The following is a 16,515-nucleotide window of genomic DNA, read 5'->3' as shown; positions in this document are numbered from 1 at the left end:
GGTGCCAAATCTGAAAAGACCCAACTCTTCATTGCTACCTATTGTGCCTCCGAAAATGAGGGTACTCTGAGCAAAACTTCCAAAGAGGAACTTAGTAGTTAGCCAGATTCAAATTGGAGAACATAACCTTACAAGTGCACTAGGCAGAGGCTGTCTAGGCCTGGGTGTAGAGGACAGTTCTTTGGAATTGTGCTAGGAAACAGATGTTCAGCACTTCCCCTAAATGCTAGGGTTTCACTTCTCCTAAATGATCATGCTCACAGTCTTGAGGTGCTTATTGATCCACAACTACCATTAAAGGCTCAAGTGACCTATGCAGGCCTGAAGCACCTTTTATCAGCTTAGGCTAATATGCTAGCTGTGACCACAATTACCCACAATTCAGTAACAACTTATTTAGACTATTGTAATATAGTAAAGGTAAAGGGACCCCTGACCATTAGGTCCAGTCGTGACCGACTCTGGGGTTCTCATCTTGCTTTATTGGCCTAGGGAGCCGGCGTACAGCTTCCAGGTCATGTGGCCAGCATGACTAAGCCACTTCTGGCGAACCAGAGCAGTGCACAGAAATGCCGTTTACCTTCCCGCCGGAACGGTACCTATTTATCTACTTGCACTTGGTGTGCTTTCAAACTGCTAGGTTGACAGGAGCAGGGACCGAGCAACGGGAGCTCACCCCGTCACGGGGATTCGAATCGCCGACCTTCTGATCAGCAAGTCCTAGGCTCTGTGGTTTAACCCACAGCGCCACCCGCGTCCCTTATTTTAATATACATGACCTTTAAAAATGATTCAGAAACTGTAGCTGTGAAATAGTGTTTTGTCAGCTGCACTGGCCCCAAGCCTGTTTCCAGGTTCGATTTAAAGTGCTACTTAGTTTTAACTGCTAAAGTCCCAAATGAATTGGGATTGGGCTACCTGAAAGAATGCCTTCTCCCACATTTGCTTAACATCTTCTTTGGGCATCCTGCTCTAAGGTTTATTGCTGAATAAAGTGAGGTGGGTAACCACCAAGGAGAGGACTTTTTAATAGTGGTACTCTGGTTATGGACTAAGCTTCCCAGAGAGGTTCACCTGGAATAAGGTAAAGCCTTTTTGTTTCACAGACTACATGAAATAATTCATGTAGTCTGGTTCTCTAGGTTTTCAATTCTATATTTTAACTTTTGGGTTCTTGTGGGTTTTATTTTCTTGCTGCATTTTTTGCTTAATGTTGTATTTTATATTTGAATTGTTTTCACACTCACTTATTGTAAGCTGTCCACAGAACTTTTTGTTATCAGACACTATAAGTTTGTGTGTGTGTGTGTGTGTTTATAGATGATAGATAGATAGATGATAAATAGATAGATGATAGATAGATAGATAGATGAGAGAGAGAGAGAGAGAGAGATGCAATGAAAGTTAAGCAGTTTATGTGCTTAACTGCCCATTACGCACATTCAACAGGCCTCTTGGATAATGTGCACATAATTCTTACATGAAGAGCGAATTATATATATTTCCTGGTCAATATACATAAGCTCCAACACACTTTGTGAAATGTGCATATCTCAGCTGAATTTTGTACATTCTCTGACCATTATGCATAATCCCCAGCAGTCCTTGAGTAATGTGCATATTCTGACAGTGTTTTGTACATGCTCTGGGCAATATGCACATTCTCTAATCAGAATACATGGATTTCCAGAAACATATCTTTGTTTCTATCTCTTGTTCAGAAGCATGCAATGTACAGTCTCTGGGTTGACTCTGCCCCACTGCTTAATTGGGCCAATTTGGTGGTATCCTTATTGCCCTATGTTGAGTTCCTCTGCCCAGAGAGATCTGGGGAGAATTCAGTCTTGAGGAATGTAGCGTGCTTCTTCACAAATGCCTTCACTGCAGGAAATGTGCTTTCAAAGCACAGGATTGAATCCTCCTGCTCTCATTCATGGTGGGGTTGTGGTTGGGATAAGGAGTTATTTCATATCCTTCTTCCCCCTCCTGACCATATGTTTATTTAGGGTTTAAACACCTGTAATTAAATATTAACCTGATCCCACAAATAGATTCTAGACTGGATTGAAGCTGGATCAACTGTTTCCTGGGTCAGCCTAAATCAGGGACCAGATTGAGTTGGGGTCTAGCAAAAATAATCTTGTGCCATAATTACACAATCAATGCATTCATCGAGCAGACAGTGTTTCAAAACTTTCAGTATACAGCTAACAAAAGAACAAGCAAAGGGTAGAAGGACACATTTCAATTTACCATAAATTCTTTCCCAGCAACTGTTCACTTTTACAACTTTACAATAAAATACAGCTTTGCATCAATAGTGTTCAGGGTGATTTCTAAATCACTTGGCGAAGTGCTTTGAAACATCAACCTCAAAGGTTGCAGCCCCAACAACACCTTTCTTTTAAAGTAATCCCATTGGCTTCAAAGGATGGCTCTTGAGTAAGATGCTTGAAGTTTGCTTCTACTTTTTTAAGACGAATCAATCCCAAACTTACCCTCTGTGTTCTATGATCCTAATTTGTTCCTAAGGGCCTTAACAATTCTGCTTACTTTTGGGTAACACAAACCTTGGTTCCTTTCTCGTTTCCAAGCTGCCAGCTCCTTTCATCTCATCACATTTCTCTCGTCTTGAGTTGCAAGTTTCTAGCCTTGCTGAATTTTTAACTTTCTTAGCTACATGACTATTCACTATCAGTTAGATGAAATGACCTGGCTTTTCAAGAAGTTGCCTTTCCACATTGTGCATGGGAAGATGAAGGGCAAGGGTGAAGAACCTGTGGCCTTCCACGTGGTTTGAACTACAGTTCCCATCACCCCCTGACAGCATAGCCCATAGTCAGAGATGATAGGTGTTGTAGTTCATAAATTCCTGTGTGTGTTTACTTGTGATTCAACACCACTAGACTCAGAGGGACTTATTTCCCATAAACATGCGTGAGAATAGGTGGCACAAGTAGGAACTGTGTGTTCAAATCTTGATGCATAAAAAAAAATAATGTTCTAGATACCCTTGACTAAACCTCCACTTTCTCTCTTGGAACAGTGTGGATTTAGGGCAATGCAGGTGGGTCCCCCACACACATGGCACCAAGCCGAGGGGGTGCAAAATTGAGACAACCCATAACAGAGAAGATCCATTTGGGGTCACCAAATTTTGACCTTGCTCATATTACCAAAGATTTCCAAACTCCACCATTGCATGGAACATAGTGATAATATTCTTGATGTATATTATTTTTGTAAGAAACAGATGGTTATGTAATTAATAATAATAATAATAATAATAATAATTTGTACTCCGCCCATCTGGCTGGGTTTCCCCAGCCACTCTGGGCGGCTTCCAACAAAGATTAAAAATACATTAAAATGTCACACATTAAAAACTTCCCTAAACAGGGCTGCCTTCAGATGTACTGTAATGGTGATGAAGATGATGATTTGGGCCCTAAATTGTTTTGCAGTGGGTGGTGATGTGCATATGAATCAAAGATTCCTACAGTGTGGAGCAAGTGAAAAGGGGACATCTAAAAAGCCAATCAGGTCTCTCCCCCCCCCCCCGGCCGCCTCTAAAAAAAAATTCTTAGCCCCTGGAAAAGCCCACATTGTAGAGGGAGCGAGGCTGAGTGCTGCAAAATAAGGTGGATGGGTGGAGCAGGATTCAATGACATCCTGTTTGCTCCCCTCCCATTAAGCATTCCTGCCCATGTGATCCCCAACACCCTTACCCTATGAGAGAGAGAAAGAAGCAAATTCAACCCTGTTAAAGAGCAGGAATAGCATTACCAGGAAGAAAAAAAGGAGACAGAATGACTCTGGTTCTTCTATGTGGCTTATAATGTCCCGCCCTGAATCTTCCCTGATTGACAATCAACTTTAGTTAAGCATATCTGCCAAAGGTGAAATTCAGCACTTTCCCCAGTTTGGCTTGCACTTCAAGGAGAATATTACTTCCCCAAGCCAAAGTGATTAGTGGCTAATATCACTGGACAGATGGTAATGTTGTCTAAGCAAATATTGCTCGTTAGATCTCCATCCTGAACACATTTATGTATGTAGTTTACTTTGTAAATATGAGCTGATAATGAGATGTGCCAAGATGCCATGTGTGTAAAGTGGGACAAACCGGTTTCACCAGCATGCATCCCAAACAAGAGACTTCAGAAAGGGCCTTCTACCACATAAGAGTCACAACAACCCTCACAAAACCACCATCTCCATGGCTGATGTTGATTTAATTGGGGTGTGGGGGGACATTTTCAGGAGAATCAAACTAGTCTTGTTCCAGTTTGTAGCACAGATGAACACTGAAGCAGCAGTCCTGATCTCACTTACACTGCTAGCATACATATATCTGTCTGAACCTTCATTCCAAAGAGTTTGGGGCAGTATGTAGTAGATTTCTCCTTCCTCCTTTTATCTTCAAAGTAACACTGTAAGTTAGATGGCCCAAGGTCATGTAGGCAGGGTTTGTATGTCTGAGCAAGAATTTGAATAGGTGTCTTTGTCCTAACTGCAATTTTCTGACCGTTACATCACTTGGGTTTTAATGCTAAAAGAGATTATTGTCATTGATGATCTGAGCATAGCTGTCAACCTTCCCTTTTTTTGCAGGAAATTCCCTTATTCCTGTGCTATTTCCCACTGCTTCCCGCTGCTATCCCGGATTGTTAGACATCCCGTAGACTGTCCCCGGGACAGGTGAGGCTGCTGATCCCTTAATTTCGAGGCTGCTGATCCCTTATTTTCAAATCTGAAAGTTGACAGCTATGGATCTGAGAAGAGGCCTGTGTAGCCCAGGACCCACCAAGCCAAAAGCAATCTCCTCACTGACCATGTGTGGTTGGCTGCTGGGTGCTAGCTTATTGCTTGCTAGCTAGTTTGCTCATTGGTTGATTGGGCTTACGTATTGCTTCTTGTGAACAAAACTCCCTCTCAAAGCAGTTTTACAATCAAATAAGCACATATCAATAAAACATCTAAAGCTAGAGTGAAAGAAAGAGGTGGGGGTTATGCATAATGACTCAGGAATGTTGAGATATGCTCATACCACTGAGCCTGGCTGGGGATTATGCATTTTAGCCAGAGAATATATAAAATGTGGTCAAGCGATGCAGATTCTTCAAAGTCCTTTGGAGAGTACATATAACGACCAGGAAATGTGGAAGATTCCATCTTCATCAGCAGATTCCCTATGTGAACTGATAAATGGCTGGTTGTTATGAACATTAACCGCTCAACTTACATTACCCCTAAGACAGGTAGCTAAGGAGAGACAGACAGACATAATACAATGCAATACAAAGTAATTCTCTTAAATCAGCAGCATAACATCCAGCATCCTAAATTAATCCCTAAAAGCCAAGGAAAAGAGGTGAAATTTTAAGGCCCGTTTTAAAAAGACTGAAGCTGGCCTGACATAATGCAGAACTGGGTTCCATAATTAGGGGAACCACTGTAGAAAAACCTCTCTTCTATGTGCTGGAGTTTGGTGGATCAGTGGTCTGACTTGGTATACAGGTTGGCTTTCTATATTCCTGTGTTGCTAGGTATTTTTTTTTAATTATAAAATCAGAATTCCATTGGGCTTCATACTTCTTCCCTTTGTAATTTGCCCTACATCTATACGTGTTTACAAATTAGTTACCTGATAAGTTTGGCACATTTTGTGTGAAATGAAATATGCTGTGGTGCTTAGTAAATTGGAAAAGATTTTATTTATAGAGATGTTTTTTCAGGTTTTTCTGTTAGGCTGTAAAGTAACCCAAGTTACACAACCTTCTCTTAACCCTGATGTAGCTGAAGCAGCTGCCGTCACCCTGTGCAATGCTAAAATTTGCCCCCCACCACATCTTCTGTTATACAGCATTGTTGTTAAGTTCCCTGCAGTGCAGCGCCCAGTGCAAAAGCTGCCCTAAAACTGCCTCTGCCTCAACCATTCCATAGAAAGCTTGGTTTCCAGAGTAGTTTACAACAATCAATGCATTTGTTTCCCTTCCCTGATCCAAAGGAGCCATTCCATGATGTCCCACTCCATTGTGTCATAGCATTGTGTCAACCCCAATTAAGTTCTACATGACTAGACCCATTGAAATTAATAGGACAAATTTGTCATGACGATTAATTCCAATGGGCCTGCTCAGAGTACGACTGGCATGGGATACAACCTGCTATCAATAGTATACAGTACGTGTGCATTAGTCATTTCCCCTCAATGTACATTACCTTTATCTAGCAATTATTGAGTGTTAGATCAAGAAAGTGCCTTTAATATTCACAAACTGTCAAATTTCCCTTTCCATCTCTTTGTCTGCAGCCAACATTTCTGCCTAATGTATTATTATTATTGCTATTATTATTAGTGAAAAAGAATTGCCAACCCTTTTTAGCAAGAAGACTCATCTGTTGAAATTATTTAAAAAAGCAAAGCAAAGCAAGACTTTCCAAAGTGAACTAGCCCCTGGCAGCCCTTTAAGACTGGCAGAGCGTTGTTTAGCTCAACTGCTGAATACTAATAAAATGGCAGAACTTTTTGTAGCTGAAGCATTTAGCATCCAGGCAAATAATATGCATATTTTGAGCTTTTCATCCACATGCAGAGACTTCCAGTAATACAAGGGCTTTAGCACTTGCAGCTCCCCTTCCTTCATTTTAATGCATGTTGCTTTTTCTCATAGGAAAACAGCAGTATGAAACAGACTAGAAGAGTGTGCTTGGAGTAGGGATGGTGGAGAAATTTGAATCAGTTCACATTCAAAGCAAGTTATCTAATTCGCACAGTAGATGAATCGAAAGACAACTTATCCTTCAAAATTTGCACTTCTCCAATTTGCAGCCAAGAAATGTGTGCAAAAATATTGGGGTCAAATATACATAAAAATGAATACAGTGGTACCTCGGGTTACATACGCTTCAGGTTATAGACTCCGCTAACCCAGAAATAGTGCTTCAGATTAAGAACTTTGCTTCAGGATAAGAACAGAAATCGTGTTCCGGCAGCGCGGCAGCAGCAGGAGGCCCCATTAGCTAAAGTGGTGCTTCAGGTTAAGAACAGTTTCAGGTTAAGAACGGACCTCCAGAACGAATTAAGTACTTAATTCGAGGTACCACTGTATACGGGTGGAAATTGCACATACACACACACACACACACACACACACAAAATGTGTATATTAAGATAAATTTGCACTTAAACACTGATGAATTTTTATTGGGGCTTAAAAAAAATTTCTCAGACTGATGTAAAAACGTGAAGAATTCAGCAAATGAGAAACTGAGAGTGGGGAGCCTGACAGATCCTTAAGAATGTAAGAAGAGCCTGCTGAATCAGGCCAATGGCTCATCTAGTCCACGATCCTATTTTCACTGTGGCCACTCAGATGCAGGACCCGAGCACAAGAGGAATCTCACCTCCTGTGGTTTCCAGCAACTGGTATTCAGAAGCACTGCTGCATCCAGTTGTAAAGGCAGTGCATAGCCATCATGGCTAGTGGAGATCCATACATCCCTAGCTGATATATTGCTGGCATCTGTCTGTCTTGGGAGACAATGGAGGAGTGTGCCTTTGAAGATGAAGTCAAACTGCTGGAGAGTTGCAGTGCCTGCTGTACCTGCAGAGACTAATGCGAGGAGACATGCTTTGTCACAGCTAAGGCAGATGAAGGTGTTCAGTTGTGGGCAGATGCACCATGACATTTCTTCTCTCTGCCCTCCTCCCAGTGGTCATTCCTCCTCTGGATTGTCTGTCTCCAGGCCCTGCAGTCATCTGCAAGGGATTCCCATGTGGTGGAGTTGATATTGCCAGCCTTCATGTCTCGTTTGCGGACATCTTTGTAACGCAGAGTTGATAGCTACAGCATGGTTGGTAGCCCAATCAAAATATCACAAAATAATCTGCAAGCTCTGGAACACTTCATCAGGCAAGATGAGTGGATGGGAAATGAAACCCTTGTGCCTGCATTGGTTCACAGTCTAAAGGTGGAATGGGGGAGGCAATAGTAGACCTTCAAATGAGACTCTTTTTGGTTGCACCAATTGAACCAAAACCTGATGTAAACAAGAAGCATAACAACACTGGATTCAGAATCACTGGAAACACAAGAACTGGTAACTCCATTTTTCGGTAAACACACAAAAGTTCCACGGCAGGGCAGAAAATGGGGATCAAGAGAAATGAGGCAGATTCTCTGATGTGGTCATGGATGAATGAAGGTTACACCATTGTCAGGTCTATAGTGAATATTACAAGCAGGATTTAGACAAAACTAAAGCAATGCTAAGTTCCATTGATTTCACTAAGAGAGTTTAAAGCATGTGCTTAAATCAATGGGACAGAAAAGTGCCTAAGTTTGATTATATCGTGCAGATGGTAGAAAAAGAGGAGAGAAGAAGTTGGGGGTTTCCCAAGGATACCGGAAAGAAAGACAGAGAAATAAGGGGTGGGGGAGCAATGTTGCTAGGTGGATAAGTTGAGGAAGGGGCATAACCCCAGGGATAGAGAAGGTGAGTTGGATGCAAAAGGTCCCTGGTATCTCCAGTTAAAGGAACCTCATGCATCCAGGAAAGCATGTGCATGGTTCTCTTCTCTAGAGCAGTATTCTCACCTGAAGAAAACAGATGAACATCATGTGAGAGTCATATGCCCCTTATTTCAAGAAATGGTTCCTAATGTACTTTGTCCATTTGTTATTAGATTTTATCTTGCTTCGTTACTTTAACCATTCTCCATCAGTTAATGAGAAAAGAAAAAATATCTGTAACTGAGAAAAGAAACTGCATTCAAAAGGATGAAAGGTGGCTAGAAAATTTTAGTGAAATTCCCATAGATTCAGCTCTGGTGCTGAGGTTTAGTTGCACTTACTTTATTTTTGAGGGGGCTGAGGATTGTTTGTGAGTGTCCTTTCTTTCAAAAGAGGGCGAGGAAAATGATAAGGGGTGTGTGGACAGGTGTATGAAATTATGCCCACAGCATGGAGAAAGCGGGTGGAGAAATGTTTTTCTCCCGTAGAACTCAAGGTCATCCAATAGCCAGTGGGATATTTAGGGCAGACAAAATTAAATGCTACTTCACATCACGCATAAACTATGGGTTTCACTATTGCAAGATGTAGGTAGCCATGGCTGTCAAGTTAGATGGTTTCAAAAGGGTGTTGGACAAACTGGTGGAGAACGATGCTATCAGTTGCTACTTGCCATGAAAACCACCCCCTTCCCTACAGCAGAGGGGCTCATTTTGGTGGTTCCTTCACCCTCAGAGGCTCAGGGGGCTGGCTGCCTTGGAGATGAAATTCTTTGTGGCAGGCCCTAAGAAATGGAGCACCCTCCCCACATCTGGCACCTTCCTTATGTCTTCAGTATTCTCCAGAAGATGTATATCTCTTTACCCCCTTGACACCTGAGGTGTATATTTTTAAGACCCACCTTAATTTTGTGATTGTGACTTGCTTTAAATTGTATTTTTAAATACTGTGTTCTAATGTTGCAACCCTCCATGGGACCTTTGGGAGAAGGGCAGGTAATTAATGGTGGTGGTGGTGATGTTACCTCCAGAACACCCAGCGTGTCTGTGAATATCTCCCTGGGGAGCAACAACAGGAGAGGGCTTTCATACTCAGGTCCTGCTTGTGAGCTTCCCATAGGCATCTGGTTGGTCACTGCAGGGAACAGAATGTTAGACTCAATAGAACCTAGGTCTGAGTCAGCAGGACTGCTCTTATGTTCTTCCTCTTATTATTACCATATTTTTCGCTCTATAGGACGCACTTTTCCCCCTCCAAAAATTGAAGGGAAATGTGTGTGCATCCTATGGAGCGAATACAGGCTCCTTAGCTTCAGCGATAGCAATGCTAAGCCTCCGAAGCGCAGAGGGAGCACTCCCTCCGTGCTCCAAAGGCTTTGCGTTGCTTTCGCTGAAGCCTGGAGAGTGAGAGGCATCGGTGCGCACCGACCCCTCTCGCTCTCCAGGCTTCAGGAATAGCCGTGCGCAACCCCTCCAGCAGGGAGAGGCTGCATGGGGCTATGGCTTCTTTAGCCCCACGCAGCCTCTCCCAGCAGGGAGAGGTTGCGTGGGGCTAAAGAGGAAGCCAAAACAGCCAGTGGGATGGATCCTGCTGGCTGCCTTGGCTTGTGACATAGCCGCATGCAACCCCTCTGGCAGGGAGAGGTTGCACACAGACTGTACGCTGCTCTTTGGGGCTGGGGGGGGTGGGGAAATAAGATTTTTTTTCTTGATTTCCCCCCCCCCCCAGAAACTAGGTGCGCCCTATGGTCCAGTGCACCCTATGGAGCGAAAAATACGGTAATTATTGAATTTATATACTGCCCTATACCTGCAGGTCTCATGGAGGTTCACATGTTCTTAGCTGGGGTACACAACATAAAAATTCTGCATGCAATCCCCGCCCCCATGCAATATTTTACCATGTGCAACTCATGCAATCAAGGGGAGAGTGGTCCACCTGAGCTGAGCTTTGGTTTGCCTATGGCATTTGCATTCCAATAGAATTTTTTTTTAAGACAAAAAAACCCCAATCATATTATTCTTTGCAGGTTCCAGTTTTCACATCTGATATGCACAGCCTTGACTATATGCCAATGAAATAGTTTCATTGTGTCTCCATTGCCTGGTTTCAATGCTGGAAGAAAGTGAGGCAAATATTGAATGCTGGGTTCCTTTCTTGCGTCATTTTTCAGAGTGGGTCCTTCAACTCTGCAGTATGTTAGGGATATTTCCCCCCCACTCCCCCCTTCTCTCCTGCACAATAGCAGCCGTTGGTATCCATTTTCGATTGGCTAGCACTTCCGAGATGCTTTCTGTTGGCCCCCATTCTGCCTCCTAAAGGGAAGAAGTAGTTGTATGTCATGACACACCTTAAATTGTAAGAAAGCAGTTTATGTTCACAACAAGTGGCTTTCTCAGGGAATTTGAGTCAAGAGAGTGACCTGCTGCTGCATGATTTACATTGCTTTAAATATACAGAGAAGCTCTTTTAAATTCATTTGCAAATGAACTGATAGGAATTTCTATAGCCTGCCTGCTCCCTGTTTCCTTTATGCCTCTTTTTTTGTTTGGGGGGGGTCTTTCTGCCAGTGTGTGTGTGTGTGTGTGTGTGTGTGTGTGTGTAGAAAAACATGCCAAGTGGTTTTACAACTGTTAAAAATAAACAAACTCCCCCTCCTCCTTTTCTAAAGGGCCTCCTGGTGGTCCCAATAACCCAGAGGAAGGAAGAAAAAGAAAATGATCGTGACCATAGCTTATGCTGTTTGGGGATGTGGGGAATCCGGATACCATGGAAATAGCAATTGTGCTCAGTGTAGTTTTACATGATTCACATATAAATGAAGAGCATTTCAAATGGGAGGAACTTAATGAGCCACAGAAAATAGTGTGCATGCTGAAATCAGCTTAACTTTGATTAAAGGTGGCATATTGCCACAAATGATGGTGATAAAAACAAGGAGAGATATTGGGAAGTGAAAGGCATGGTCCTGGGTGAGGGGAATAACTACTCAGACCCCTGGTGCAGAGCAAAACCTTTGTACATCTGCTTGTTTTTCTGTTGGCCAAACCAACATATTGTTTCATGTCACCCTAATCTCTGAGTTGGGAGAGATTCCAGGGTAACCAGGTTTGGCTTCCTTGGAATGAAGGTCAGCAGAGACTGCGGTGTGTCTTTAGGATGTGTGGTTTTGTTTATGTTCGGAAACCAAAGCACAGCTTCTGAATGGCTGCAGGAAGCTCCTGCGGCCAATCAGAAGCCCTGTCGGACATTTGGCTTCCAAAAATAGTTCGCAATCTGGAACACTCACTTCTCAGTTTTCTGCGTTTGGGAGCCAAAGCTGTTCAAAAACCAAAGTACGACTGTATATACAAGCTGAGTATAAGATGGTAGGGCTCACAGCATTTAACACCCATTGCTTCTCCATTAGTTGCAGCTTGGATCTAGCACAGAACAAGCCTGTCTCTAGCTTTCACACACTTCTCTGGCTATAGGTCTTCTACCTAGCAACTAGGTGGGGTGGCAAAAAGGCCCACCCAGTTCCTCTATGGCACAGAGCAACTTCTTTGGCTATGCTAATCATGGTGCTTAACCAGTTGTGGTGTTCATCCAAGCCATTTCCTAGCCAACCTTGCTCTTATGTACCCCACAGGTACATGATCTCAAAAATTGGAAGGGACTCAGGGGACCATCTGGAGTAACCCTCCTGCCGCAACTTGTAGCATCATGCTTCTATGGCTCCCCTTCACTTCTTTGTGTGTTAAGAAGTTCCAAGGTAATACTATCCATTACTCTTGACCGTAGGCAACCACCCAAAAATGGCATCTTCCTGAAAAGTTCTCTGTTCTCTTGCTCATCACATTTCCCCACCTTGATCCAAGTGCTGGAGAAGAACTGTAGCTCAATGGCAGTGCAGGACGTCCCACGTTCAATCCCCAGCAGATAGAGGGATTGTCTGAAGCCCTGGAGAGGTGACGTCCATGCATACACTGCTGGCTAGGGTAGATACTGTAATATTGAACCAGGCGGACTGATCGTCTGACTTTTAGAAGACAGCTTCCTAAATCTTACCTTGTCTCCCATTGCCATTCAATATAATTGGCTGGCAAAGAAACATCGCATGCAATGAAGAAGCACTAAATGCTATCGGTGATGAGAGGAAAGAAGGCCTCAGCATATTGCTGTGTGATGTGTCATCCCAACCTGGTGGAGAACTCCCTGGGAGGACAGATTATCAGAGAACTGTTGTGCTTTGTAGTTTCTGTTTACTTAAAAATATGCAAGTGCAGCATTGGGGGAAAGTGGCTGCATAAATACCTAGACTTTTGAAATGCCTCCATTTCCTCAAAGATAGACACTATGCCTGTATCACACACCGCACCCTGCAAGCACAACCGTCTCTTCCAGATGTCCTCCCTCTTTCTCCTTCACTCATCACATTCAAATAGGGTGGTACTCAACTCACTGAAAGTAATCATCTCACTGAAAGTAATTCTGTCATGTTCATCCTAATTCTGTCATGTTCATCCATTTCAGTGGGTCTACTCCTGAGTAGAACCTAGCTGAATAGCACCCAAAGTTTTGTGCTTCAGCTTTCATCTTAGCATCTAATTAGCTGCTAGCCACCAGCCATCAATGTTCATGTCAGCAAGCACCTTCTAGCCATCAGTGGCTACCCAGGGTACATATTTGAAGGAAAAGGTCATTTGCTATCTTTGCATGATGTAAGCATATGAAGATTTCAAACTTTTAACGTGTTCAGGTTGCAGTCCTAGCACCACTTTACCTGGGTGTAAGTCCCACTGAATTCAATAGGGCTTAGTTCTGAGTAGGATTGCATATAGATGTCTAATTCCACTCCCCCACCCAACGGCATAGCATTCCTCATCCATTTGATGACGAATATGACCCACAGTGAAAGGAAAGCCTAGAAAATCCTGGTAGATTATTCAATATCTGTATTTATGCCAAACATATTTCAAAATGTATGCTGAAAAGCAAAACATTGCATTGCTTCAGATAACTATGTGCATTAAGGCTGAATGCTAATTTTAGGTCTTCAGAATTCTGCTGCGCTTGAAGATTTGAATCTAGTCATCTTAGTAATGCTGCGCCAAAAAAAACCCACCCCACATTTTTCTTCTTCTATCAAACCATTATTTATCAATGAATGAAAAAAGAAAGAAATTAAATTCTAAAATTTGCAAAGGGAAAAGAAAAATTTAGATAACTTCTCTTGGGTGGTGTGAGAGGGTTTTTTTGTTGCACTGGCCTTACTCTTGAGGTGGCAGATTGGTGTTTGTGAGTGTCCTCATTTTCATTCTACAAACCATCTCTCTACATCCTTGATGGTCCCACTTAATGAAAAACCCTGTCAGTTCCTCAGCTAAGGTTACCTGTAGAGGTTTGGAAGGTACAAAAGTTGCTTGCCACGTACACAACAACTGTCCCTTAGTAAAGTCTTCTTTGCTTTTAAAGAAATCACAGTGGTAACCTTTTTGTTTTTAAAACAAAGGACTTCACTTAAAAAAGAAGTTTCCCTGGCTTCCCATCTCTCAGTTAAAGCTTGGAGAACGATATCATGAGACATAACCTACTGAATAGCTCAGCTGGTAAGAGCATGGTGCTGATAATGCCAAGGTTCAATCCCCATTATATATACAGTGGTACCTCGGGTTACAAATGCTTCAGGTTACAAACTTCGCTAACCCGGAAGAAGTTGCTCCGGGTTGCAAACTTTGCCCCAGGATGAGAATGGAAATTGTGTGCTGGCAGCAGCAGGAGGCCCCATTAGCAAAAGCGTGCCTCAGGTTAAGAACAGTTTCGGGTTAAGAATGGACCTCTGGAACGAATTAAGTTCGTGTGTATATATATATATATATATATATATATATATATATATATATATCGCCATATATATTTTTCTCACCACGGGGACCGACTTCTGGGTTGGAAGAGTGCCAGAAATAGCATATGTGCACCGAGAGGTCTGCCGGGGAGTAGACCGGACCAGCCTCAGAAAACGTTGCTCACCCCTGGACTAGATTATCCTCAGGGTCCTTTCCAGTTCTATGATTCTAACTCCTCCAGGAGTTTGTTGTATTTTATTTTAATTTATTTTCTTCCATTTATAGTCAACCTTTTCCCCCATCATGGGATCCAATGTGGTGTAGTGGTCAGAGTGCTGGACTAGGGCTAAGACCTGGGAAACCAACGTTCAAATCCCCATTCTTCTCTGAAGCTCACTGGGTGACTTTGGACCAGCCACTGTCTTTTAGCTGAACCTACCTCACAGGGTAGGGACACGGGTGGCACTGTGGTCTAAACCACTGAGCCTAGGGCTTGCCGATCAGAAGGTCAGCGGTTCAAATCCCCGCAATGGGGTGAGCTCCCGTTGCTCAGTCCCTGCTCCTGCCAACCTAGCAGTTCGAAAGCACGCCAAAGTGCAAGTAGATAAATAGGTACCGCTCCAGCGGGAAGGTAAACTGCATTTCCGTGTGCTGCTCTGGTTCGCCAGAAGCGGCTTAGTCATGCTGGCCACATGACCCGGAAGCTGTATGCCGGCTCCCTCGGCCAATAAAGCAAGATGAGCGCCGCAACCCCAGAGTCGGTCACGACTGGACCTAATGGTCAGGGGTCCCTTTGCCTTTACCTTACCTCACAGGGTCGCTGCAGGGATCAAATGGAGAGGCAGGGAAACCATGCCTGCTGCCACCTTGAGCTCCTTGGAGGAAATCTGATAAATAAAGACCCGTGGTTCCCATCTGAGCACTGATCGGTTCCCATCCCAAGCAGTTTCCCATCTGAGCAGTGATGAGACCCAGGGCTGCTTATATTCCTATATCTTCAAACCATACCTCCAACTAGCTGCGGAGGCGGCAGAGAGCTGGCAATGTGCTTAATGGAAAATAACACACATACACACACACATCTTGGCCATCTCATACCGCTAATGAAAGCTGAACCCTGCACCCATCCTTTCTTAAAAAAATAAAAATAAAATCTAAATCACCGCGCAAATGAGGCAGAAAAACAAAGGCCACTTTCTCAGGGGAAGAAAGCTTCTAAAAAATTGAAGGGCAAAGCACAGAGTAGTGCTACTTCTTAATGCGTGGTAGATGAACTAAGGTCTTCCGAAATCTGTCTACCGGATATAGAGCCAACCTATCCAGCTATCTTCTTAAGTTTAGCGAAGTTTAATTAACACTCCGCTGAGAGTTGAACTTTGATATAATTTAGCAATTGAGGCTCATTTTAGGCTCATTTTAATTAGCTGGCAAGAAGCGGCTTGTTCCACAAAGTGCATAGGTTCGCAGCCAATGATAGTTTTAGTTAGTTAAGATTTACTTGCTACTCTATCCTGAGGGCTGAGGCTGGATTACAGCTAAGTGAAAATTAGCGCTGAGCTAAAACTACTTACAGCGTCATATTCATGATCGCAAGCTGGAAGGATCCTTCAGTTCTCAGCAGTTTAGCACATTCATTTTTAAAATGTTAGCATTGCTTTGGTGCTGCTCAGCACCCTTTCATTACTCTGCCTGCTGCCACTTCTCGATGCCCCTTTCTATGCCCTCACTGCCCCTGGGCCTTGCTTGCCTTCACTGCCAATAATGTCATGATTCTATGCGGTGACATCATGGGTAGCCATAAGTAGAATATTGTGGGTTGTTGCAATCTATAAAACAGCAATGAAGGGAAAGAAGAAAGTGACGAGAAAAGGTAGTTAGAATGTGTTGGACCACAACAACAATGTTAGTGTTTGGCAAAGTGATTTTTTTATAATAAGAATAAAAAAATAGTCCAGCTGCATCACATAAACTAATTTTGAAGCAACACTAGAATTTGGGAAATCATTTGATCCCAGAATGTCCCTAGTTTCCCCGCCAGTGCCGCCAGTGCCAAGCTTGGGGAAGAGGATGAGCCAGCGCTTGTCCCAAGCGACTACGATGGCAGCTGCAGAGGCTGTGAGGGAGTCTCCTCCCTTGGGAGGGGCAGGGGGGAGGAGAGGCTGCCTCTG

The sequence above is a fragment of the Podarcis liolepis genome, assembly GCF_965112155.1.
Source record: "Podarcis liolepis genome assembly, chromosome: 6".
NCBI classification, from domain to species: Eukaryota; Metazoa; Chordata; class Lepidosauria; order Squamata; family Lacertidae; genus Podarcis; species Podarcis liolepis.
This window is presented reverse-complemented; position numbering follows the sequence as displayed.